A 26648-nucleotide genomic window follows, 5' to 3' on the forward strand; every position below is an offset into this window, starting at 1 on the left:
GCATGCATAAATAACAACCCAAACTATAATATATTGAGATGTGTACTTAAAGGAAACCCTCATAGATCCATACAAATGGAATAGCAGATAGAGAAAACAAAATGTACCAACTGTAATGATATACTTCTATTACCATTTGTTGGCGTTAGGTGGCTATGGAATAAATCAGAATGGTTTGGTATTTTGGGAAGGTTTATACATACTTACATTTTTATATGTAGAAATAAAATATAGGCAAGGAGGTTGGCATATTGGTGTATGCCACTTTTTGGAATGAAAACTGCACACATTTTCTAGGACATCAAACTACAACATTCAGAATTATTTTGACATTTCTAGCATTGAAAGACCACATTGTTGGGCCCCATTCTCAAGAACAGTATAGGTCAAGTAACTTCTCAAGCAATTTTCTTGTGCTGTCTAAGCCCAACTCCATGAGGTGGGTCCTCAAGACCCAAATTCCATTTTGCAATGGTTAGTAGAATGGATTTTATTTTTTAACAAGCACTTCATTTACATGTCTTTGGCAAGCACCCAAAAATTTTCCTAAGGACTATGGGCATGATTCAGACACACTCGCAAGCGCACAACACTCGTAAGTGGTTCGACGGTCCCCCACTACCCATGCGCCGCCTCCGGCGTGTGCATGCGCAAGATCCGTCCAGCGACGGCTGCTCCATCGATATGGGTCTAGCTACAAGACGGAGCGGCTGTCAATGTTGATTGATAACTCACCGCGTTTTGTATGCGGGGAGGGGGGGTGGCTGCACAAATGCAGGCATTCCCTTAGGAACGCCTGGTGTTTGTGGGTGGCCCTACTGACATCACTAGTGATGTCAGTAGTGGACTTCCTGTTCTATTAGAGCAGGAAGTTTACTCGGGCTTGTGAGAGCTCAGACCCTTCCACAGGGTCTCCTCGCAAGCCTGATGGTCACGATAATCGCGATGGGCTCCAGGCCACTCGCAAAAGCTGTGGGAGGTCACCCACAGCTTAGCGAGCGGCCTGATGAAAGAAAAAAACAAATACAAAACATAAAAAACCGCCCTTGTTCTGAGCAAGCACTCACTAGCAGCAAGCGGCTCTGAATCAGGCCCTATATCAGCTATAATCTAAAAGATATTGCTTAGAACATGTACAACATGGCAAATCCAGCATTTATTGGACTTTATATTCAGGATTCCCATGTATTAAAATTGTATGGTATAGAATATCCAGAAAATGCATAGATATTTATTGGTGCCTTAAAAGAAGAGTGAATATATACATATATATATTTTTTTTAATTAAGTTGGAAACAGTAGCTGAATAATAGAATAAATTATCAATTTTTATAGCATTCACATAATTTGGGCATAATTTAGCAGAAGAGATTTGGAGTTTAATATTCCTCATGCAGAGCTACCATTGGTCTCTAGCATAATAGTCTTTTAGCCATTCAAGGATTTCTAAGCAAATTCTAATTAGAAAAAAGTTGATAAGGGGTAATGGGTTTTGCTAAATTCATTTGAGCTTTTTAAAGGATCTTGAATTACTAAATATACAATCAAGCATCAGAAATGGTCAACCATAAATCAATTCATAGAAATACCTATAAACACTGGCAAATCAACAGTAGCATCCTAGAACATCTCAGTCCAGGGATTATCGGACATGGGTAGAGTAAGAAAATGATAGCTGGGGCAATTTCTATAAGCATTTGACCTAGCTCATGATGCAGAAGAATCGACATGGATCTGATATATGGTGAAAGAGTACACTAACAAATTGATGTATAAATGATTTCAATCATTTTCATTACTCAAGGAAATTATATCAACTCTTAGTTGAAAATCACTTTTCTGGACTGGACCAGAAATCACAGCACACAGCTGATCCTCGTTAGTATAGTGGTGAGTATCCCCGCCTGTCACGCGGGAGACCGGGGTTCAATTCCCCGATGGGGAGGCTATAACTTTTATTTCTCCAATATTCCATTTCAGACACAGTGGAAAAATAATAATACAAATGTTATGGCATGCATAAATAACAACCCAAACTATAAAATATTGAGATGTGTACTTAAAGGAAACCCTCATAGATCCATACAAATGGAATAGCAGATAGAGAAAACAAAATGTACCAACTGTAATGATATACTTCTATTACCATTTGTTGGCGTTAGTTGGCTATGGAATAAATCAGAATGGTTTGGTATTTTGGGAAGGTTTATACATACTTACATTTTTATATGTAGAAATAAAATATAGGCAAGGAGGTTGGCATATTGGTGTATGCCACTTTTTGGAATGAAAACTGCACACATTTTCTAGGACATCAAACTACAACATTCAGAATTATTTTGACATTTCTAGCATTGAAAGACCACATTGCTGGGCCCCATTCTCAAGAACAGTATAGGTCAAGTAACTTCTCAAGCAATTTTCTTGTGCTGTCTAAGCCCAACTCCATGAGGTGGGTCCTCAAGACCCAAATTCCATTTTGCAATGGTTAGTAGAATGGATTTTATTTTTTAACAAGCACTTCATTTACATGTCTTTGGCAAGCACCCAAAAATTTTCCTAAGGACTATGGGCCTGATTCAGACACACTCGCAAGCGCACAACACTCGTAAGTGGTTCGACGGTCCCCCACTACCCATGCGCCGCCTCCGGCGTGTGCATGCGCAAGATCCGTCCAGCGACGGCTGCTCCATCGATATGGGTCTAGCTACAAGACGGAGCGGCTGTCAATGTTGATTGATAACTCACCGCGTTTTGTATGCGGGGAGGGGGGGGTGGCTGCACAAATGCAGGCATTCCCTTAGGAACGCCTGGTGTTTGTGGGTGGCCCTACTGACATCACTAGTGATGTCAGTAGTGGACTTCCTGTTCTATTAGAGCAGGAAGTTTACTCGGGCTTGTGAGAGCTCAGACCCTTCCACAGGGTCTCCTCGCAAGCCTGATGGTCACGATAATCGCGATGGGCTCCAGGCCACTCGCAAAAGCTGTGGGAGGTCACCCACAGCTTAGCGAGCGGCCTGATGAAAGAAAAAAACAAATACAAAACATAAAAAACCGCCCTTGTTCTGAGCAAGCACTCACTAGCAGCAAGCGGCTCTGAATCAGGCCCTATATCAGCTATAATCTAAAAGATATTGCTTAGAACATGTACAACATGGCAAATCCAGCATTTATTGGACTTTATATTCAGGATTCCCATGTATTAAAATTGTATGGTATAGAATATCCAGAAAATGCATAGATATTTATTGGTGCCTTAAAAGAAGAGTGAATATATACATATATATATTTTTTTTAATTAAGTTGGAAACAGTAGCTGAATAATAGAATAAATTATCAATTTTTATAGCATTCACATAATTTGGGCATAATTTAGCAGAAGAGATTTGGAGTTTAATATTCCTCATGCAGAGCTACCATTGGTCTCTAGCATAATAGTCTTTTAGCCATTCAAGGATTTCTAAGCAAATTCTAATTAGAAAAAAGTTGATAAGGGGTAATGGGTTTTGCTAAATTCATTTGAGCTTTTTAAAGGATCTTGAATTACTAAATATACAATCAAGCATCAGAAATGGGCAACCATAAATCAATTCATAGAAATACCTATAAACACTGGCAAATCAACAGTAGCATCCTAGAACATCTCAGTCCAGGGATTATCGGACATGGGTAGAGTAAGAAAATGATAGCTGGGGCAATTTCTATAAGCATTTGACCTAGCTCATGATGCAGAAGAATCGACATGGATCTGATATATGGTGAAAGAGTACACTAACAAATTGATGTATAAATGATTTCAATCATTTTCATTACTCAAGGAAATTATATCAACTCTTAGTTGAAAATCACTTTTCTGGACTGGACCAGAAATCACAGCACACAGCTGATCCTCGTTAGTATAGTGGTGAGTATCCCCGCCTGTCACGCGGGAGACCGGGGTTCAATTCCCCGACGGGGAGGCTATAACTTTTATTTCTCCAATATTCCATTTCAGACACAGTGGAAAAATAATAATACAAATGTTATGGCATGCATAAATAACAACCCAAACAATAATAATATATTGAGATGTGTACTTAAAGGAAACCCTCATAGATCCATACAAATGGAATAGCAGATAGAGAAAACAAAATGTACCAACTGTAATGATATACTTCTATTACCATTTGTTGGCGTTAGTTGGCTATGGAATAAATCAGAATGGTTTGGTATTTTGGGAAGGTTTATACATACTTACATTTTTATATGTAGAAATAAAATATAGGCAAGGAGGTTGGCATATTGGTGTATGCCACTTTTTGGAATGAAAACTGCACACATTTTCTAGGACATCAAACTACAACATTCAGAATTATTTTGACATTTCTAGCATTGAAAGACCACATTGCTGGGCCCCATTCTCAAGAACAGTATAGGTCAAGTAACTTCTCAAGCAATTTTCTTGTGCTGTCTAAGCCCAACTCCATGAGGTGGGTCCTCAAGACCCAAAATCCATTTTGCAATGGTTAGTAGAATGGATTTTATTTTTTAACAAGCACTTCATTTACATGTCTTTGGCAAGCACCCAAAAATTTTCCTAAGGACTATGGGCCTGATTCAGACACACTCGCAAGCGCACAACACTCGTAAGTGGTTTGACGGTCCCCCACTACCCATGCGCCGCCTCCGGCGTGTGCATGCGCAAGATCCGTCCAGCGACGGCTGCTCCATCGATATGGGTCTAGCTACAAGACGGAGCGGCTGTCAATGTTGATTGATAACTCACCGCGTTTTGTATGCGGGGAGGGGGGGGTGGCTGCACAAATGCAGGCATTCCCTTAGGAACGCCTGGTGTTTGTGGGTGGCCCTACTGACATCACTAGTGATGTCAGTAGTGGACTTCCTGTTCTATTAGAGCAGGAAGTTTACTCGGGCTTGTGAGAGCTCAGACCCTTCCACAGGGTCTCCTCGCAAGCCTGATGGTCACGATAATCGTGATGGGCTCCAGGCCACTCGCAAAAGCTGTGGGAGGTCACCCACAGCTTAGCGAGTGGCCTGATGAAAGAAAAAAACAAATACAAAACATAAAAAACCGCCCTTGTTCTGAGCAAGCACTCACTAGCAGCAAGCGGCTCTGAATCAGGCCCTATATCAGCTATAATCTAAAAGATATTGCTTAGAACATGTACAACATGGCAAATCCAGCATTTATTGGACTTTATATTCAGGATTCCCATGTATTAAAATTGTATGGTATAGAATATCCAGAAAATGCATAGATATTTATTGGTGCCTTAAAAGAAGAGTGAATATATACATATATATATATTTTTTAATTAAGTTGGAAACAGTAGCTGAATAATAGAATAAATTATCAATTTTTATAGCATTCACATAATTTGGGCATAATTTAGCAGAAGAGATTTGGAGTTTAATATTCCTCATGCAGAGCTACCATTGGTCTCTAGCATAATAGTCTTTTAGCCATTCAAGGATTTCTAAGCAAATTCTAATTAGAAAAAAGTTGATAAGGGGTAATGGGTTTTGCTAAATTCATTTGAGCTTTTTAAAGGATCTTGAATTACTAAATATACAATCAAGCATCAGAAATGGTCAACCATAAATCAATTCATAGAAATACCTATAAACACTGGCAAATCAACAGTAACATCCTAGAACATCTCAGTCCAGGGATTATCGGACATGGGTAGAGTAAGAAAATGATAGCTGGGGCAATTTCTATAAGCATTTGACCTAGCTCATGATGCAGAAGAATCGACATGGATCTGATATATGGTGAAAGAGTACACTAACAAATTGATGTATAAATGATTTCAATCATTTTCATTACCCAAGGAAATTATAACAACTCTTAGTTGAACATCACTTTTCTGGACTGGACCAGAAATCACAACGCACAGCCGATCCTTGTTAGTATAGTGGTGAGTATCCCCGCCTGTCACGCGGGAGACCGGGGTTCAATTCCCCGACGGGGAGGCTATAACTTTTATTTCTCCAATATTCCATTTCAGACACAGTGGAAAAATAATAATACAAATGTTATGGCATGCATAAATAACAACCCAAACTATAATATATTGAGATGTGTACTTAAAGGAAACCCTCATAGATCCATACAAATGGAATAGCAGATAGAGAAAACAAAATGTACCAACTGTAATGATATACTTCTATTACCATTTGTTGGCGTTAGGTGGCTATGGAATAAATCAGAATGGTTTGGTATTTTGGGAAGGTTTATACATACTTACATTTTTATATGTAGAAATAAAATATAGGCAAGGAGGTTGGCATATTGGTGTATGCCACTTTTTGGAATGAAAACTGCACACATTTTCTAGGACATCAAACTACAACATTCAGAATTATTTTGACATTTCTAGCATTGAAAGACCACATTGTTGGGCCCCATTCTCAAGAACAGTATAGGTCAAGTAACTTCTCAAGCAATTTTCTTGTGCTGTCTAAGCCCAACTCCATGAGGTGGGTCCTCAAGACCCAAATTCCATTTTGCAATGGTTAGTAGAATGGATTTTATTTTTTAACAAGCACTTCATTTACATGTCTTTGGCAAGCACCCAAAAATTTTCCTAAGGACTATGGGCATGATTCAGACACACTCGCAAGCGCACAACACTCGTAAGTGGTTCGACGGTCCCCCACTACCCATGCGCCGCCTCCGGCGTGTGCATGCGCAAGATCCGTCCAGCGACGGCTGCTCCATCGATATGGGTCTAGCTACAAGACGGAGCGGCTGTCAATGTTGATTGATAACTCACCGCGTTTTGTATGCGGGGAGGGGGGGTGGCTGCACAAATGCAGGCATTCCCTTAGGAACGCCTGGTGTTTGTGGGTGGCCCTACTGACATCACTAGTGATGTCAGTAGTGGACTTCCTGTTCTATTAGAGCAGGAAGTTTACTCGGGCTTGTGAGAGCTCAGACCCTTCCACAGGGTCTCCTCGCAAGCCTGATGGTCACGATAATCGCGATGGGCTCCAGGCCACTCGCAAAAGCTGTGGGAGGTCACCCACAGCTTAGCGAGCGGCCTGATGAAAGAAAAAAACAAATACAAAACATAAAAAACCGCCCTTGTTCTGAGCAAGCACTCACTAGCAGCAAGCGGCTCTGAATCAGGCCCTATATCAGCTATAATCTAAAAGATATTGCTTAGAACATGTACAACATGGCAAATCCAGCATTTATTGGACTTTATATTCAGGATTCCCATGTATTAAAATTGTATGGTATAGAATATCCAGAAAATGCATAGATATTTATTGGTGCCTTAAAAGAAGAGTGAATATATACATATATATATTTTTTTTAATTAAGTTGGAAACAGTAGCTGAATAATAGAATAAATTATCAATTTTTATAGCATTCACATAATTTGGGCATAATTTAGCAGAAGAGATTTGGAGTTTAATATTCCTCATGCAGAGCTACCATTGGTCTCTAGCATAATAGTCTTTTAGCCATTCAAGGATTTCTAAGCAAATTCTAATTAGAAAAAAGTTGATAAGGGGTAATGGGTTTTGCTAAATTCATTTGAGCTTTTTAAAGGATCTTGAATTACTAAATATACAATCAAGCATCAGAAATGGTCAACCATAAATCAATTCATAGAAATACCTATAAACACTGGCAAATCAACAGTAGCATCCTAGAACATCTCAGTCCAGGGATTATCGGACATGGGTAGAGTAAGAAAATGATAGCTGGGGCAATTTCTATAAGCATTTGACCTAGCTCATGATGCAGAAGAATCGACATGGATCTGATATATGGTGAAAGAGTACACTAACAAATTGATGTATAAATGATTTCAATCATTTTCATTACTCAAGGAAATTATATCAACTCTTAGTTGAAAATCACTTTTCTGGACTGGACCAGAAATCACAGCACACAGCTGATCCTCGTTAGTATAGTGGTGAGTATCCCCGCCTGTCACGCGGGAGACCGGGGTTCAATTCCCCGATGGGGAGGCTATAACTTTTATTTCTCCAATATTCCATTTCAGACACAGTGGAAAAATAATAATACAAATGTTATGGCATGCATAAATAACAACCCAAACTATAAAATATTGAGATGTGTACTTAAAGGAAACCCTCATAGATCCATACAAATGGAATAGCAGATAGAGAAAACAAAATGTACCAACTGTAATGATATACTTCTATTACCATTTGTTGGCGTTAGTTGGCTATGGAATAAATCAGAATGGTTTGGTATTTTGGGAAGGTTTATACATACTTACATTTTTATATGTAGAAATAAAATATAGGCAAGGAGGTTGGCATATTGGTGTATGCCACTTTTTGGAATGAAAACTGCACACATTTTCTAGGACATCAAACTACAACATTCAGAATTATTTTGACATTTCTAGCATTGAAAGACCACATTGCTGGGCCCCATTCTCAAGAACAGTATAGGTCAAGTAACTTCTCAAGCAATTTTCTTGTGCTGTCTAAGCCCAACTCCATGAGGTGGGTCCTCAAGACCCAAATTCCATTTTGCAATGGTTAGTAGAATGGATTTTATTTTTTAACAAGCACTTCATTTACATGTCTTTGGCAAGCACCCAAAAATTTTCCTAAGGACTATGGGCCTGATTCAGACACACTCGCAAGCGCACAACACTCGTAAGTGGTTCGACGGTCCCCCACTACCCATGCGCCGCCTCCGGCGTGTGCATGCGCAAGATCCGTCCAGCGACGGCTGCTCCATCGATATGGGTCTAGCTACAAGACGGAGCGGCTGTCAATGTTGATTGATAACTCACCGCGTTTTGTATGCGGGGAGGGGGGGGTGGCTGCACAAATGCAGGCATTCCCTTAGGAACGCCTGGTGTTTGTGGGTGGCCCTACTGACATCACTAGTGATGTCAGTAGTGGACTTCCTGTTCTATTAGAGCAGGAAGTTTACTCGGGCTTGTGAGAGCTCAGACCCTTCCACAGGGTCTCCTCGCAAGCCTGATGGTCACGATAATCGTGATGGGCTCCAGGCCACTCGCAAAAGCTGTGGGAGGTCACCCACAGCTTAGCGAGTGGCCTGATGAAAGAAAAAAACAAATACAAAACATAAAAAACCGCCCTTGTTCTGAGCAAGCACTCACTAGCAGCAAGCGGCTCTGAATCAGGCCCTATATCAGCTATAATCTAAAAGATATTGCTTAGAACATGTACAACATGGCAAATCCAGCATTTATTGGACTTTATATTCAGGATTCCCATGTATTAAAATTGTATGGTATAGAATATCCAGAAAATGCATAGATATTTATTGGTGCCTTAAAAGAAGAGTGAATATATACATATATATATTTTTTTTAATTAAGTTGGAAACAGTAGCTGAATAATAGAATAAATTATCAATTTTTATAGCATTCACATAATTTGGGCATAATTTAGCAGAAGAGATTTGGAGTTTAATATTCCTCATGCAGAGCTACCATTGGTCTCTAGCATAATAGTCTTTTAGCCATTCAAGGATTTCTAAGCAAATTCTAATTAGAAAAAAGTTGATAAGGGGTAATGGGTTTTGCTAAATTCATTTGAGCTTTTTAAAGGATCTTGAATTACTAAATATACAATCAAGCATCAGAAATGGTCAACCATAAATCAATTCATAGAAATACCTATAAACACTGGCAAATCAACAGTAAAATCCTAGAACATCTCAGTCCAGGGATTATCGGACATGGGTAGAGTAAGAAAATGATAGCTGGGGCAATTTCTATAAGCATTTGACCTAGCTCATGATGCAGAAGAATCGACATGGATCTGATATATGGTGAAAGAGTACACTAACAAATTGATGTATAAATGATTTCAATCATTTTCATTACCCAAGGAAATTATATCAACTCTTAGTTGAAAATCACTTTTCTGGACTGGACCAGAAATCACAGCACACAGCTGATCCTCGTTAGTATAGTGGTGAGTATCCCCGCCTGTCACGCGGGAGACCGGGGTTCAATTCCCCGACGGGGAGGCTATAACTTTTATTTCTCCAATATTCCATTTCAGACACAGTGGAAAAATAATAATACAAATGTTATGGCATGCATAAATAACAACCCAAACTATAATATATTGAGATGTGTACTTAAAGGAAACCCTCATAGATCCATACAAATGGAATAGCAGATAGAGAAAACAAAATGTACCAACTGTAATGATATACTTCTATTACCATTTGTTGGCGTTAGGTGGCTATGGAATAAATCAGAATGGTTTGGTATTTTGGGAAGGTTTATACATACTTACATTTTTATATGTAGAAATAAAATATAGGCAAGGAGGTTGGCATATTGGTGTATGCCACTTTTTGGAATGAAAACTGCACACATTTTCTAGGACATCAAACTACAACATTCAGAATTATTTTGACATTTCTAGCATTGAAAGACCACATTGCTGGGCCCCATTCTCAAGAACAGTATAGGTCAAGTAACTTCTCAAGCAATTTTCTTGTGCTGTCTAAGCCCAACTCCATGAGGTGGGTCCTCAAGACCCAAATTCCATTTTGCAATGGTTAGTAGAATGGATTTTATTTTTTAACAAGCACTTCATTTACATGTCTTTGGCAAGCACCCAAAAATTTTCCTAAGGACTATGGGCCTGATTCAGACACACTCGCAAGCGCACAACACTCGTAAGTGGTTTGATGGTCCCCCACTACCCATGCGCCGCCTCCGGCGTGTGCATGCGCAAGATCCGTCCAGCGACAGCTGCTCCATCGATATGGGTCTAGCTACAAGACGGAGCGGCTGTCAATGTTGATTGATAACTCACCGCGTTTTGTATGCGGGGAGGGGGGGGGTGGCTGCACAAATGCAGGCATTCCCTTAGGAACGCCTGGTGTTTGTGGGTGGCCCTACTGACATCACTAGTGATGTCAGTAGTGGACTTCCTGTTCTATTAGAGCAGGAAGTTTACTCGGGCTTGTGAGAGCTCAGACCCTTCCACAGGGTCTCCTCGCAAGCCTGATGGTCACGATAATCGCGATGGGCTCCAGGCCACTCGCAAAAGCTGTGGGAGGTCACCCACAGCTTAGCGAGCGGCCTGATGAAAGAAAAAAACAAATACAAAACATAAAAAACCGCCCTTGTTCTGAGCAAGCACTCACTAGCAGCAAGCGGCTCTGAATCAGGCCCTATATCAGCTATAATCTAAAAGATATTGCTTAGAACATGTACAACATGGCAAATCCAGCATTTATTGGACTTTATATTCAGGATTCCCATGTATTAAAATTGTATGGTATAGAATATCCAGAAAATGCATAGATATTTATTGGTGCCTTAAAAGAAGAGTGAATATATACATATATATATATTTTTTAATTAAGTTGGAAACAGTAGCTGAATAATAGAATAAATTATCAATTTTTATAGCATTCACATAATTTGGGCATAATTTAGCAGAAGAGATTTGGAGTTTAATATTCCTCATGCAGAGCTACCATTGGTCTCTAGCATAATAGTCTTTTAGCCATTCAAGGATTTCTAAGCAAATTCTAATTAGAAAAAAGTTGATAAGGGGTAATGGGTTTTGCTAAATTCATTTGAGCTTTTTAAAGGATCTTGAATTACTAAATATACAATCAAGCATCAGAAATGGTCAACCATAAATCAATTCATAGAAATACCTATAAACACTGGCAAATCAAAAGTACAATCCTAGAACATCTCAGTCCAGGGATTATCGGACATGGGTAGAGTAAGAAAATGATAGCTGGGGCAATTTCTATAAGCATTTGACCTAGCTCATGATGCAGAAGAATCGACATGGATCTGATATATGGTGAAAGATTACACTAACAAATTGATGTATAAATGATTTAAATCATTTTCATTACCCAAGGAAATTATATCAACTCTTAGTTGAAAATCACTTTTCTGGACTGGACCAGAAATCACAGCACACAGCTGATCCTCGTTAGTATAGTGGTGAGTATCCCCGCCTGTCACGCGGGAGACCGGGGTTCAATTCCCCGACGGGGAGGCTATAACTTTTATTTCTCCAATATTCCATTTCAGACACAGTGGAAAAATAATAATACAAATGTTATGGCATGCATAAATAACAACCCAAACTATAATATATTGAGATGTGTACTTAAAGGAAACCCTCATAGATCCATACAAATGGAATAGCAGATAGAGAAAACAAAATGTACCAACTGTAATGATATACTTCTATTACCATTTGTTGGCGTTAGGTGGCTATGGAATAAATCAGAATGGTTTGGTATTTTGGGAAGGTTTATACATACTTACATTTTTATATGTAGAAATAAAATATAGGCAAGGAGGTTGGCATATTGGTGTATGCCACTTTTTGGAATGAAAACTGCACACATTTTCTAGGACATCAAACTACAACATTCAGAATTATTTTGACATTTCTAGCATTGAAAGACCACATTGCTGGGCCCCATTCTCAAGAACAGTATAGGTCAAGTAACTTCTCAAGCAATTTTCTTGTGCTGTCTAAGCCCAACTCCATGAGGTGGGTCCTCAAGACCCAAATTCCATTTTGCAATGGTTAGTAGAATGGATTTTATTTTTTAACAAGCACTTCATTTACATGTCTTTGGCAAGCACCCAAAAATTTTCCTAAGGACTATGGGCCTGATTCAGACACACTCGCAAGCGCACAACACTCGTAAGTGGTTCGACGGTCCCCCACTACCCATGCGCCGCCTCCGGCGTGTGCATGCGCAAGATCCGTCCAGCGACGGCTGCTCCATCGATATGGGTCTAGCTACAAGACGGAGCGGCTGTCAATGTTGATTGATAACTCACCGCGTTTTGTATGCGGGGAGGGGGGGGTGGCTGCACAAATGCAGGCATTCCCTTAGGAACGCCTGGTGTTTGTGGGTGGCCCTACTGACATCACTAGTGATGTCAGTAGTGGACTTCCTGTTCTATTAGAGCAGGAAGTTTACTCGGGCTTGTGAGAGCTCAGACCCTTCCACAGGGTCTCCTCGCAAGCCTGATGGTCACGATAATCGCGATGGGCTCCAGGCCACTCGCAAAAGCTGTGGGAGGTCACCCACAGCTTAGCGAGCGGCCTGATGAAAGAAAAAAACAAATACAAAACATAAAAAACCACCCTTGTTCTGAGCAAGCACTCACTAGCAGCAAGCGGCTCTGAATCAGGCCCTATATCAGCTATAATCTAAAAGATATTGCTTAGAACATGTACAACATGGCAAATCCAGCATTTATTGGACTTTATATTCAGGATTCCCATGTATTAAAATTGTATGGTATAGAATATCCAGAAAATGCATAGATATTTATTGGTGCCTTAAAAGAAGAGTGAATATATACATATATATATATTTTTTAATTAAGTTGGAAACAGTAGCTGAATAATAGAATAAATTATCAATTTTTATAGCATTCACATAATTTGGGCATAATTTAGCAGAAGAGATTTGGAGTTTAATATTCCTCATGCAGAGCTACCATTGGTCTCTAGCATAATAGTCTTTTAGCCATTCAAGGATTTCTAAGCAAATTCTAATTAGAAAAAAGTTGATAAGGGGTAATGGGTTTTGCTAAATTCATTTGAGCTTTTTAAAGGATCTTGAATTACTAAATATACAATCAAGCATCAGAAATGGTCAACCATAAATCAATTCATAGAAATACCTATAAACACTGGCAAATCAACAGTAAAATCCTAGAACATCTCAGTCCAGGGATTATCGGACATGGGTAGAGTAAGAAAATGATAGCTGGGGCAATTTCTATAAGCATTTGACCTAGCTCATGATGCAGAAGAATCGACATGGATCTGATATATGGTGAAAGAGTACACTAACAAATTGATGTATAAATGATTTCAATCATTTTCATTACCCAAGGAAATTATATCAACTCTTAGTTGAAAATCACTTTTCTGGACTGGACCAGAAATCACAGCACACAGCTGATCCTCGTTAGTATAGTGGTGAGTATCCCCGCCTGTCATGCGGGAGACCGGGGTTCAATTCCCCGACGGGGAGGCTATAACTTTTATTTCTCCAATATTCCATTTCAGACACAGTGGAAAAATAATAATACAAATGTTATGGCATGCATAAATAACAACCCAAACTATAATATATTGAGATGTGTACTTAAAGGAAACCCTCATAGATCCATACAAATGGAATAGCAGATAGAGAAAACAAAATGTACCAACTGTAATGATATACTTCTATTACCATTTGTTGGCGTTAGGTGGCTATGGAATAAATCAGAATGGTTTGGTATTTTGGGAAGGTTTATACATACTTACATTTTTATATGTAGAAATAAAATATAGGCAAGGAGGTTGGCATATTGGTGTATGCCACTTTTTGGAATGAAAACTGCACACATTTTCTAGGACATCAAACTACAACATTCAGAATTATTTTGACATTTCTAGCATTGAAAGACCACATTGCTGGGCCCCATTCTCAAGAACAGTATAGGTCAAGTAACTTCTCAAGCAATTTTCTTGTGCTGTCTAAGCCCAACTCCATGAGGTGGGTCCTCAAGACCCAAATTCCATTTTGCAATGGTTAGTAGAATGGATTTTATTTTTTAACAAGCACTTCATTTACATGTCTTTGGCAAGCACCCAAAAATTTTCCTAAGGACTATGGGCCTGATTCAGACACACTCGCAAGCGCACAACACTCGTAAGTGGTTCGACGGTCCCCCACTACCCATGCGCCGCCTCCGGCGTGTGCATGCGCAAGATCCGTCCAGCGACAGCTGCTCCATCGATATGGGTCTAGCTACAAGACGGAGCGGCTGTCAATGTTGATTGATAACTCACCGCGTTTTGTATGCGGGGAGGGGGGGGGTGGCTGCACAAATGCAGGCATTCCCTTAGGAACGCCTGGTGTTTGTGGGTGGCCCTACTGACATCACTAGTGATGTCAGTAGTGGACTTCCTGTTCTATTAGAGCAGGAAGTTTACTCGGGCTTGTGAGAGCTCAGACCCTTCCACAGGGTCTCCTCGCAAGCCTGATGGTCACGATAATCGCGATGGGCTCCAGGCCACTCGCAAAAGCTGTGGGAGGTCACCCACAGCTTAGCGAGCGGCCTGATGAAAGAAAAAAACAAATACAAAACATAAAAAACCGCCCTTGTTCTGAGCAAGCACTCACTAGCAGCAAGCGGCTCTGAATCAGGCCCTATATCAGCTATAATCTAAAAGATATTGCTTAGAACATGTACAACATGGCAAATCCAGCATTTATTGGACTTTATATTCAGGATTCCCATGTATTAAAATTGTATGGTATAGAATATCCAGAAAATGCATAGATATTTATTGGTGCCTTAAAAGAAGAGTGAATATATACATATATATATATTTTTTAATTAAGTTGGAAACAGTAGCTGAATAATAGAATAAATTATCAATTTTTATAGCATTCACATAATTTGGGCATAATTTAGCAGAAGAGATTTGGAGTTTAATATTCCTCATGCAGAGCTACCATTGGTCTCTAGCATAATAGTCTTTTAGCCATTCAAGGATTTCTAAGCAAATTCTAATTAGAAAAAAGTTGATAAGGGGTAATGGGTTTTGCTAAATTCATTTGAGCTTTTTAAAGGATCTTGAATTACTAAATATACAATCAAGCATCAGAAATGGTCAACCATAAATCAATTCATAGAAATACCTATAAACACTGGCAAATCAACAGTACAATCCTAGAACATCTCAGTCCAGGGATTATCGGACATGGGTAGAGTAAGAAAATGATAGCTGGGGCAATTTCTATAAGCATTTGACCTAGCTCATGATGCAGAAGAATCGACATGGATCTGATATATGGTGAAAGATTACACTAACAAATTGATGTATAAATGATTTAAATCATTTTCATTACCCAAGGAAATTATATCAACTCTTAGTTGAAAATCACTTTTCTGGACTGGACCAGAAATCACAGCACACAGCTGATCCTCGTTAGTATAGTGGTGAGTATCCCCGCCTGTCACGCGGGAGACCGGGGTTCAATTCCCCGACGGGGAGGCTATAACTTTTATTTCTCCAATATTCCATTTCAGACACAGTGGAAAAATAATAATACAAATGTTATGGCATGCATAAATAACAACCCAAACTATAATATATTGAGATGTGTACTTAAAGGAAACCCTCATAGATCCATACAAATGGAATAGCAGATAGAGAAAACAAAATGTACCAACTGTAATGATATACTTCTATTACCATTTGTTGGCGTTAGGTGGCTATGGAATAAATCAGAATGGTTTGGTATTTTGGGAAGGTTTATACATACTTACATTTTTATATGTAGAAATAAAATATAGGCAAGGAGGTTGGCATATTGGTGTATGCCACTTTTTGGAATGAAAACTGCACACATTTTCTAGGACATCAAACTACAACATTCAGAATTATTTTGACATTTCTAGCATTGAAAGACCACATTGCTGGGCCCCATTCTCAAGAACAGTATAGGTCAAGTAACTTCTCAAGCAATTTTCTTGTGCTGTCTAAGCCCAACTCCATGAGGTGGGTCCTCAAGACCCAAATTCCATTTTGCAATGGTTAGTAGAATGGATTTTATTTTTTAACAAGCACTTCATTTACATGTCTTTGGCAAGCACCCAAAAATTTTCCTAAGGACTATGGGCCTGATTCAGACACACTCGCAAGCGCACAACACTCGTAAGTGGTTCGACGGTCCCCCACTACCCATGCGCCGCCTCCGGCATGTGCATGCGCAAGATCCGTCCAGCGATGGCTGCTCCATCGATATGGGTCTAGCTACAAGACGGAGCGGCTGTCAATGTTGATTGATAACTCACCGCGTTTTGTATGCGGGGAGGGGGGGGTGGCTGCACAAATGCAGGCATTCCCTTAGGAACGCCTGGTGTTTGTGGGTGGCCCTACTGACATCACTAGTGATGTCAGTAGTGGACTTCCTGTTCTATTAGAGCAGGAAGTTTACTCGGGCTTGTGAGAGCTCAGACCCTTCCACAGGGTCTCCTCGCAAGCCTGATGGTCACGATAATCGCGATGGGCTCCAGGCCACTCGCAAAAGCTGTGGGAGGTCACCCACAGCTTAGCGAGCGGCCTGATGAAAGAAAAAAACAAATACAAAACATAAAAAACCGCCCTTGTTCTGAGCAAGCACTCACTAGCAGCAAGCGGCTCTGAATCAGGCCCTATATCAGCTATAATCTAAAAGATATTGCTTAGAACATGTACAACATGGCAAATCCAGCATTTATTGGACTTTATATTCAGGATTCCCATGTATTAAAATTGTATGGTATAGAATATCCAGAAAATGCATAGATATTTATTGGTGCCTTAAAAGAAGAGTGAATATATACATATATATATTTTTTTTAATTAAGTTGGAAACAGTAGCTGAATAATAGAATAAATTATCAATTTTTATAGCATTCACATAATTTGGGCATAATTTAGCAGAAGAGATTTGGAGTTTAATATTCCTCATGCAGAGCTACCATTGGTCTCTAGCATAATAGTCTTTTAGCCATTCAAGGATTTCTAAGCAAATTCTAATTAGAAAAAAGTTGATAAGGGGTAATGGGTTTTGCTAAATTCATTTGAGCTTTTTAAAGGATCTTGAATTACTAAATATACAATCAAGCATCAGAAATGGTCAACCATAAATCAATTCATAGAAATACCTATAAACACTGGCAAATCAACAGTAAAATCCTAGAACATCTCAGTCCAGGGATTATCGGACATGGGTAGAGTAAGAAAATGATAGCTGGGGCAATTTCTATAAGCATTTGACCTAGCTCATGATGCAGAAGAATCGACATGGATCTGATATATGGTGAAAGAGTACACTAACAAATTGATGTATAAATGATTTCAATCATTTTCATTACCCAAGGAAATTATATCAACTCTTAGTTGAAAATCACTTTTCTGGACTGGACCAGAAATCACAGCACACAGCTGATCCTCGTTAGCATAGTGGTGAGTCACGCGGGAGACCGGGGTTCAATTCCCCGACGGGGAGGCTATAACTTTTATTTCTCCAATATTCCATTTCAGACACAGTGGAAAAATAATAATACAAATGTTATGGCATGCATAAATAACAACCCAAACTATAATATATTGAGATGTGTACTTAAAGGAAACCCTCATAGATCCATACAAATGGAATAGCAGATAGAGAAAACAAAATGTACCAACTGTAATGATATACTTCTATTACCATTTGTTGGCGTTAGGTGGCTATGGAATAAATCAGAATGGTTTGGTATTTTGGGAAGGTTTATACATACTTACATTTTTATATGTAGAAATAAAATATAGGCAAGGAGGTTGGCATATTGGTGTATGCCACTTATTGGAATGAAAACTGCACACATTTTCTAGGACATCAAACTACAACATTCAGAATTATTTTGACATTTCTAGCATTGAAAGACCACATTGCTGGGCCCCATTCTCAAGAACAGTATAGGTCAAGTAACTTCTCAAGCAATTTTCTTGTGCTGTCTAAGCTCAACTCCATGAGGTGGGTCCTCAAGACCCAAATTCCATTTTGCAATGGTTAGTAGAATGGATTTTATTTTTTAACAAGCACTTCATTTACATGTCTTTGGCAAGCACCCAAAAATTTTCCTAAGGACTATGGGCCTGATTCAGACACACTCGCAAGCGCACAACACTCGTAAGTGGTTCGACGGTCCCCCACTACCCATGCGCCGCCTCCGGCGTGTGCATGCGCAAGATCCGTCCAGCGACGGCTGCTCCATCGATATGGGTCTAGCTACAAGACGGAGCGGCTGTCAATGTTGATTGATAACTCACCGCGTTTTGAATGCGGGGAGGGGGGGGTGGCTGCACAAATGCAGGCATTCCCTTAGGAACGCCTGGTGTTTGTGGGTGGCCCTACTGACATCACTAGTGATGTCAGTAGTGGACTTCCTGTTCTATTAGAGCAGGAAGTTTACTCGGGCTTGTGAGAGCTCAGACCCTTCCACAGGGTCTCCTCGCAAGCCTGATGGTCACGATAATCGCGATGGGCTCCAGGCCACTCGCAAAAGCTGTGGGAGGTCACCCACAGCTTAGCGAGCGGCCTGATGAAAGAAAAAAACAAATACAAAACATAAAAAACCGCCCTTGTTCTGAGCAAGCACTCACTAGCAGCAAGCGGCTCTGAATCAGGCCCTATATCAGCTATAATCTAAAAGATATTGCTTAGAACATGTACAACATGGCAAATCCAGCATTTATTGGACTTTATATTCAGGATTCCCATGTATTAAAATTGTATGGTATAGAATATCCAGAAAATGCATAGATATTTATTGGTGCCTTAAAAGAAGAGTGAATATATACATATATATATTTTTTTTAATTAAGTTGGAAACAGTAGCTGAATAATAGAATAAATTATCAATTTTTATAGCATTCACATAATTTGGGCATAATTTAGCAGAAGAGATTTGGAGTTTAATATTCCTCATGCAGAGCTACCATTGGTCTCTAGCATAATAGTCTTTTAGCCATTCAAGGATTTCTAAGCAAATTCTAATTAGAAAAAAGTTGATAAGGGGTAATGGGTTTTGCTAAATTCATTTGAGCTTTTTAAAGGATCTTGAATTACTAAATATACAATCAAGCATCAGAAATGGTCAACCATAAATCAATTCATAGAAATACCTATAAACACTGGCAAATCAACAGTAAAATCCTAGAACATCTCAGTCCAGGGATTATCGGACATGGGTAGAGTAAGAAAATGAAAGCTGGGGCAATTTCTATAAGCATTTGACCTAGCTCATGATGCAGAAGAATCGACATGGATCTGATATATGGTGAAAGAGTACACTAACAAATTGATGTATAAATGATTTCAATAATTTTCATTACCCAAGGAAATTATATCAACTCTTAGTTGAAAATCACTTTTCTGGACTGGACCAGAAATCACAGCACACAGCTGATCCTCGTTAGTATAGTGGTGAGTATCCCCGCCTGTCACGCGGGAGACCGGGGTTCAATTCCCCGACGGGGAGGCTATAACTTTTATTTCTCCAATATTCCATTTCAGACACAGTGGAAAAATAATAATACAAATGTTATGGCATGCATAAATAACAACCCAAACTATAATATATTGAGATGTGTACTTAAAGGAAACCCTCATAGATCCATACAAATGGAATAGCAGATAGAGAAAACAAAATGTACCAACTGTAATGATATACTTCTATTACCATTTGTTGGCGTTAGGTGGCTATGGAATAAATCAGAATGGTTTGGTATTTTGGGAAGGTTTATACATACTTACATTTTTATATGTAGAAATAAAATATAGGCAAGGAGGTTGGCATATTGGTGTATGCCACTTTTTGGAATGAAAACTGCACACATTTTCTAGGACATCAAACTACAACATTCAGAATTATTTTGACATTTCTAGCATTGAAAGACCACATTGCTGGGCCCCATTCTCAAGAACAGTATAGGTCAAGTAACTTCTCAAGCAATTTTCTTGTGCTGTCTAAGCCCAACTCCATGAGGTGGGTCCTCAAGACCCAAATTCCATTTTGCAATGGTTAGTAGAATGGATTTTATTTTTTAACAAGCACTTCATTTACATGTCTTTGGCAAGCACCCAAAAATTTTCCTAAGGACTATGGGCCTGATTCAGACACACTCGCAAGCGCACAACACTCGTAAGTGGTTCGACGGTCCCCCACTACCCATGCGCCGCCTCCGGCGTGTGCATGCGCAAGATCCGTCCAGCGACAGCTGCTCCATCGATATGGGTCTAGCTACAAGACGGAGCGGCTGTCAATGTTGATTGATAACTCACCGCGTTTTGTATGCGGGGAGGGGGGGGTGGCTGCACAAATGCAGGCATTCCCTTAGGAACGCCTGGTGTTTGTGGGTGGCCCTACTGACATCACTAGTGATGTCATTAGTGGACTTCCTGTTCTATTAGAGCAGGAAGTTTACTCGGGCTTGTGAGAGCTCAGACCCTTCCACAGGGTCTCCTCGCAAGCCTGATGGTCACGATAATCGCGATGGGCTCCAGGCCACTCGCAAAAGCTGTGGGAGGTCACCCACAGCTTAGCGAGCGGCCTGATGAAAGAAAAAAACAAATACAAAACATAAAAAACCGCCCTTGCTCTGAGCAAGCACTCACTAGCAGCAAGCGGCTCTGAATCAGGCCCTATATCAGCTATAATCTAAAAGATATTGCTTAGAACATGTACAACATGGCAAATCCAGCATTTATTGGACTTTATATTCAGGATTCCCATGTATTAAAATTGTATGGTATAGAATATCCAGAAAATGCATAGATATTTATTGGTGCCTTAAAAGAAGAGTGAATATATACATATATATATTTTTTTTAATTAAGTTGGAAACAGTAGCTGAATAATAGAATAAATTATCAATTTTTATAGCATTCACATAATTTGGGCATAATTTAGCAGAAGAGATTTGGAGTTTAATATTCCTCATGCAGAGCTACCATTGGTCTCTAGCATAATAGTCTTTTAGCCATTCAAGGATTTCTAAGCAAATTCTAATTAGAAAAAAGTTGATAAGGGGTAATGGGTTTTGCTAAATTCATTTGAGCTTTTTAAAGGATCTTGAATTACTAAATATACAATCAAGCATCAGAAATGGTCAACCATAAATCAATTCATAGAAATACCTATAAACACTGGCAAATCAACAGTAAAATCCTAGAACATCTCAGTCCAGGGATTATCGGACATGGGTAGAGTAAGAAAATGATAGCTGGGGCAATTTCTATAAGCATTTGACCTAGCTCATGATGCAGAAGAATCGACATGGATCTGATATATGGTGAAAGAGTACACTAACAAATTGATGTATAAATGATTTCAATCATTTTCATTACCCAAGGAAATTATAACAACTCTTAGTTGAACATCACTTTTCTGGACTGGACCAGAAATCACAGCACACAGCCGATCCTCGTTAGTATAGTGGTGAGTATCCCCGCCTGTCACGCGGCAGACCGGGGTTCAATTCCCCGACGGGGAGGCTATAACTTTTATTTCTCCAATATTCCATTTCAGACACAGTGGAAAAATAATAATACAAATGTTATGGCATGCATAAATAACAACCCAAACTATAATATATTGAGATGTGTACTTAAAGGAAACCCTCATAGATCCATACAAATGGAATAGCAGATAGAGAAAACAAAATGTACCAACTGTAATGATATACTTCTATTACCATTTGTTGGCGTTAGGTGGCTATGGAATAAATCAGAATGGTTTGGTATTTTGGGAAGGTTTATACATACTTACATTTTTATATGTAGAAATAAAATATAGGCAAGGAGGTTGGCATATTGGTGTATGCCACTTTTTGGAATGAAAACTGCACACATTTTCTAGGACATCAAACTACAACATTCAGAATTATTTTGACATTTCTAGCATTGAAAGACCACATTGTTGGGCCCCATTCTCAAGAACAGTATAGGTCAAGTAACTTCTCAAGCAATTTTCTTGTGCTGTCTAAGCCCAACTCCATGAGGTGGGTCCTCAAGACCCAAATTCCATTTTGCAATGGTTAGTAGAATGGATTTTATTTTTTAACAAGCACTTCATTTACATGTCTTTGGCAAGCACCCAAAAATTTTCCTAAGGACTATGGGCCTGATTCAGACACACTCGCAAGCGCACAACACTCGTAAGTGGTTCGACGGTCCCCCACTACCCATGCGCCGCCTCCGGCGTGTGCATGCGCAAGATCCGTCCAGCGACGGCTGCTCCATCGATATGGGTCTGGCTACAAGACGGAGCGGCTGTCAATGTTGATTGATAACTCACCGCGTTTTGTATGCGGGGAGGGGGGGGGTGGCTGCACAAATGCAGGCATTCCCTTAGGAACGCCTGGTGTTTGTGGGTGGCCCTACTGACATCACTAGTGATGTCAGTAGTGGACTTCCTGTTCTATTAGAGCAGGAAGTTTACTCGGGCTTGTGAGAGCTCAGACCCTTCCACAGGGTCTCCTCGCAAGCCTGATGGTCACGATAATCGCGATGGGCTCCAGGCCACTCGCAAAAGCTGTGGGAGGTCACCCACAGCTTAGCGAGCGGCCTGATGAAAGAAAAAAACAAATACAAAACATAAAAAACCGCCCTTGTTCTGAGCAAGCACTCACTAGCAGCAAGCGGCTCTGAATCAGGCCCTATATCAGCTATAATCTAAAAGATATTGCTTAGAACATGTACAACATGGCAAATCCAGCATTTATTGGACTTTATATTCAGGATTCCCATGTATTAAAATTGTATGGTATAGAATATCCAGAAAATGCATAGATATTTATTGGTGCCTTAAAAGAAGAGTGAATATATACATATATATATTTTTTTTAATTAAGTTGGAAACAGTAGCTGAATAATAGAATAAATTATCAATTTTTATAGCATTCACATAATTTGGGCATAATTTAGCAGAAGAGATTTGGAGTTTAATATTCCTCATGCAGAGCTACCATTGGTCTCTAGCATAATAGTCTTTTAGCCATTCAAGGATTTCTAAGCAAATTCTAATTAGAAAAAAGTTGATAAGGGGTAATGGGTTTTGCTAAATTCATTTGAGCTTTTTAAAGGATCTTGAATTACTAAATATACAATCAAGCATCAGAAATGGTCAACCATAAATCAATTCATAGAAATACCTATAAACACTGGCAAATCAACAGTAACATCCTAGAACATCTCAGTCCAGGGATTATCGGACATGGGTAGAGTAAGAAAATGATAGCTGGGGCAATTTCTATAAGCATTTGACCTAGCTCATGATGCAGAAGAATCGACATGGATCTGATATATGGTGAAAGAGTACACGAACAAATTGATGTATAAATTATTTCAATCATTTTCATTACCCAAGGAAATTATAACAACTCTTAGTTGAACATCACTTTTCTGGACTGGACCAGAAATCACAGCACACAGCCGATCCTCGTTAGTATAGTGGTGAGTATCCCCGCCTGTCACGCGGGAGACCGGGGTTCAATTCCCCGACGGGGAGGCTATAACTTTTATTTCTCCAATATTCCATTTCAGACACAGTGGAAAAATAATAATACAAATGTTATGGCATGCATAAATAACAACCCAAACTATAATATATTGAGATGTGTACTTAAAGGAAACCCTCATAGATCCATACAAATGGAATAGCAGATAGAGAAAACAAAATGTACCAACTGTAATGATATACTTCTATTACCATTTGTTGGCGTTAGGTGGCTATGGAATAAATCAGAATGGTTTGGTATTTTGGGAAGGTTTATACATACTTACATTTTTATATGTAGAAATAAAATATAGGCAAGGAGGTTGGCATATTGGTGTATGCCACTTTTTGGAATGAAAACTGCACACATTTTCTAGGACATCAAACTACAACATTCAGAATTATTTTGACATTTCTAGCATTGAAAGACCACATTGCTGGGCCCCATTCTCAAGAACAGTATAGGTCAAGTAACTTCTCAAGCAATTTTCTTGTGCTGTCTAAGCCCAACTCCATGAGGTGGGTCCTCAAGACCCAAATTCCATTTTGCAATGGTTAGTAGAATGGATTTTATTTTTTAACAAGCACTTCATTTACATGTCTTTGGCAAGCACCCAAAAATTTTCCTAAGGACTATGGGCCTGATTCAGACACACTCGCAAGCGCACAACACTCGTAAGTGGTTCGACGGTCCCCCACTACCCATGCGCCACCTCCGGCGTGTGCATGCGCAAGATCCGTCCAGCGACGGCTGCTCCATCGATATGGGTCTAGCTACAAGATGGAGCGGCTGTCAATGTTGATTGATAACTCACCGCGTTTTGTATGCGGGGAGGGGGGGGTGGCTGCACAAATGCAGGCATTCCCTTAGGAACGCCTGGTGTTTGTGGGTGGCCCTACTGACATCACTAGTGATGTCAGTAGTGGACTTCCTGTTCTATTAGAGCAGGAAGTTTACTCGGGCTTGTGAGAGCTCAGACCCTTCCACAGGGTCTCCTCGCAAGCCTGATGGTCACGATAATCGCGATGGGCTCCAGGCCACTCGCAAAAGCTGTGGGAGGTCACCCACAGCTTAGCGAGCGGCCTGATGAAAGAAAAAAACAAATACAAAACATAAAAAACCGCCCTTGTTCTGAGCAAGCACTCACTAGCAGCAAGCGGCTCTGAATCAGGCCCTATATCAGCTATAATCTAAAAGATATTGCTTAGAACATGTACAACATGGCAAATCCAGCATTTATTGGACTTTATATTCAGGATTCCCATGTATTAAAATTGTATGGTATAGAATATCCAGAAAATGCATAGATATTTATTGGTGCCTTAAAAGAAGAGTGAATATATACATATATATATTTTTTTTAATTAAGTTGGAAACAGTAGCTGAATAATAGAATAAATTATCAATTTTTATAGCATTCACATAATTTGGGCATAATTTAGCAGAAGAGATTTGGAGTTTAATATTCCTCATGCAGAGCTACCATTGGTCTCTAGCATAATAGTCTTTTAGCCATTCAAGGATTTCTAAGCAAATTCTAATTAGAAAAAAGTTGATAAGGGGTAATGGGTTTTGCTAAATTCATTTGAGCTTTTTAAAGGATCTTGAATTACTAAATATACAATCAAGCATCAGAAATGGTCAACCATAAATCAATTCATAGAAATACCTATAAACACTGGCAAATCAACAGTAAAATCCTAGAACATCTCAGTCCAGGGATTATCGGACATGGGTAGAGTAAGAAAATGATAGCTGGGGCAATTTCTATAAGCATTTGACCTAGCTCATGATGCAGAAGAATCGACATGGATCTGATATATGGTGAAAGAGTACACTAACAAATTGATGTATAAATGATTTCAATCATTTTCATTACCCAAGGAAATTATAACAACTCTTAGTTGAACATCACTTTTCTGGACTGGACCAGAAATCACAGCACACAGCCGATCCTCGTTAGTATAGTGGTGAGTATCCCCGCCTGTCACGCGGCAGACCGGGGTTCTATTCCCCGACGGGGAGGCTATAACTTTTATTTCTCCAATATTCCATTTCAGACACAGTGGAAAAATAATAATACAAATGTTATGGCATGCATAAATAACAACCCAAACTATAATATATTGAGATGTGTACTTAAAGGAAACCCTCATAGATCCATACAAATGGAATAGCAGATAGAGAAAACAAAATGTACCAACTGTAATGATATACTTCTATTACCATTTGTTGGCGTTAGGTGGCTATGGAATAAATCAGAATGGTTTGGTATTTTGGGAAGGTTTATACATACTTACATTTTTATATGTAGAAATAAAATATAGGCAAGGAGGTTGGCATATTGGTGTATGCCACTTTTTGGAATGAAAACTGCACACATTTTCTAGGACATCAAACTACAACATTCAGAATTATTTTGACATTTCTAGCATTGAAAGACCACATTGTTGGGCCCCATTCTCAAGAACAGTATAGGTCAAGTAACTTCTCAAGCAATTTTCTTGTGCTGTCTAAGCCCAACTCCATGAGGTGGGTCCTCAAGACCCAAATTCCATTTTGCAATG

General features: G+C 39.4%; 10 non-coding genes across 10 annotated transcripts; all 10 read left to right on the forward strand.

Annotated features, from left to right (window-relative positions):
• Nucleotides 1-1873: 1873 nt before the first annotated feature.
• On the forward strand, nucleotides 1874-1945 carry TRNAD-GUC (transfer RNA aspartic acid (anticodon GUC)). Its single transcript has one exon. It is a non-coding gene; the product is annotated as a tRNA-Asp (tRNA).
• Nucleotides 1946-3887: 1942 nt separating this feature from the next.
• On the forward strand, nucleotides 3888-3959 carry TRNAD-GUC (transfer RNA aspartic acid (anticodon GUC)). The gene has a single exon. It is a non-coding gene; the product is annotated as a tRNA-Asp (tRNA).
• Nucleotides 3960-5904: 1945 nt separating this feature from the next.
• Nucleotides 5905-5976, forward strand: TRNAD-GUC (transfer RNA aspartic acid (anticodon GUC)). The gene has a single exon. It is a non-coding gene; the product is annotated as a tRNA-Asp (tRNA).
• A 1941-nt stretch (nucleotides 5977-7917) lies between these two features.
• Nucleotides 7918-7989, forward strand: TRNAD-GUC (transfer RNA aspartic acid (anticodon GUC)). Its single transcript has one exon. It is a non-coding gene; the product is annotated as a tRNA-Asp (tRNA).
• Nucleotides 7990-9931: 1942 nt separating this feature from the next.
• Nucleotides 9932-10003, forward strand: TRNAD-GUC (transfer RNA aspartic acid (anticodon GUC)). Its single transcript has one exon. It is a non-coding gene; the product is annotated as a tRNA-Asp (tRNA).
• Nucleotides 10004-11946: 1943 nt separating this feature from the next.
• Nucleotides 11947-12018, forward strand: TRNAD-GUC (transfer RNA aspartic acid (anticodon GUC)). The gene has a single exon. It is a non-coding gene; the product is annotated as a tRNA-Asp (tRNA).
• A 1942-nt stretch (nucleotides 12019-13960) lies between these two features.
• Nucleotides 13961-14032, forward strand: TRNAD-GUC (transfer RNA aspartic acid (anticodon GUC)). The gene has a single exon. It is a non-coding gene; the product is annotated as a tRNA-Asp (tRNA).
• A 1943-nt stretch (nucleotides 14033-15975) lies between these two features.
• TRNAD-GUC (transfer RNA aspartic acid (anticodon GUC)) lies at nucleotides 15976-16047 on the forward strand. Its single transcript has one exon. It is a non-coding gene; the product is annotated as a tRNA-Asp (tRNA).
• Nucleotides 16048-19991: 3944 nt separating this feature from the next.
• TRNAD-GUC (transfer RNA aspartic acid (anticodon GUC)) lies at nucleotides 19992-20063 on the forward strand. Its single transcript has one exon. It is a non-coding gene; the product is annotated as a tRNA-Asp (tRNA).
• A 3957-nt stretch (nucleotides 20064-24020) lies between these two features.
• Nucleotides 24021-24092, forward strand: TRNAD-GUC (transfer RNA aspartic acid (anticodon GUC)). The gene has a single exon. It is a non-coding gene; the product is annotated as a tRNA-Asp (tRNA).
• Nucleotides 24093-26648: the final 2556 nt, after the last annotated feature.

The sequence above is a fragment of the Taudactylus pleione genome, unplaced genomic scaffold (genome assembly GCF_031769625.1).
Source record: "Taudactylus pleione unplaced genomic scaffold, aTauple2 ptg000282l, whole genome shotgun sequence".
Classification (NCBI taxonomy): domain Eukaryota; kingdom Metazoa; phylum Chordata; class Amphibia; order Anura; family Myobatrachidae; genus Taudactylus; species Taudactylus pleione.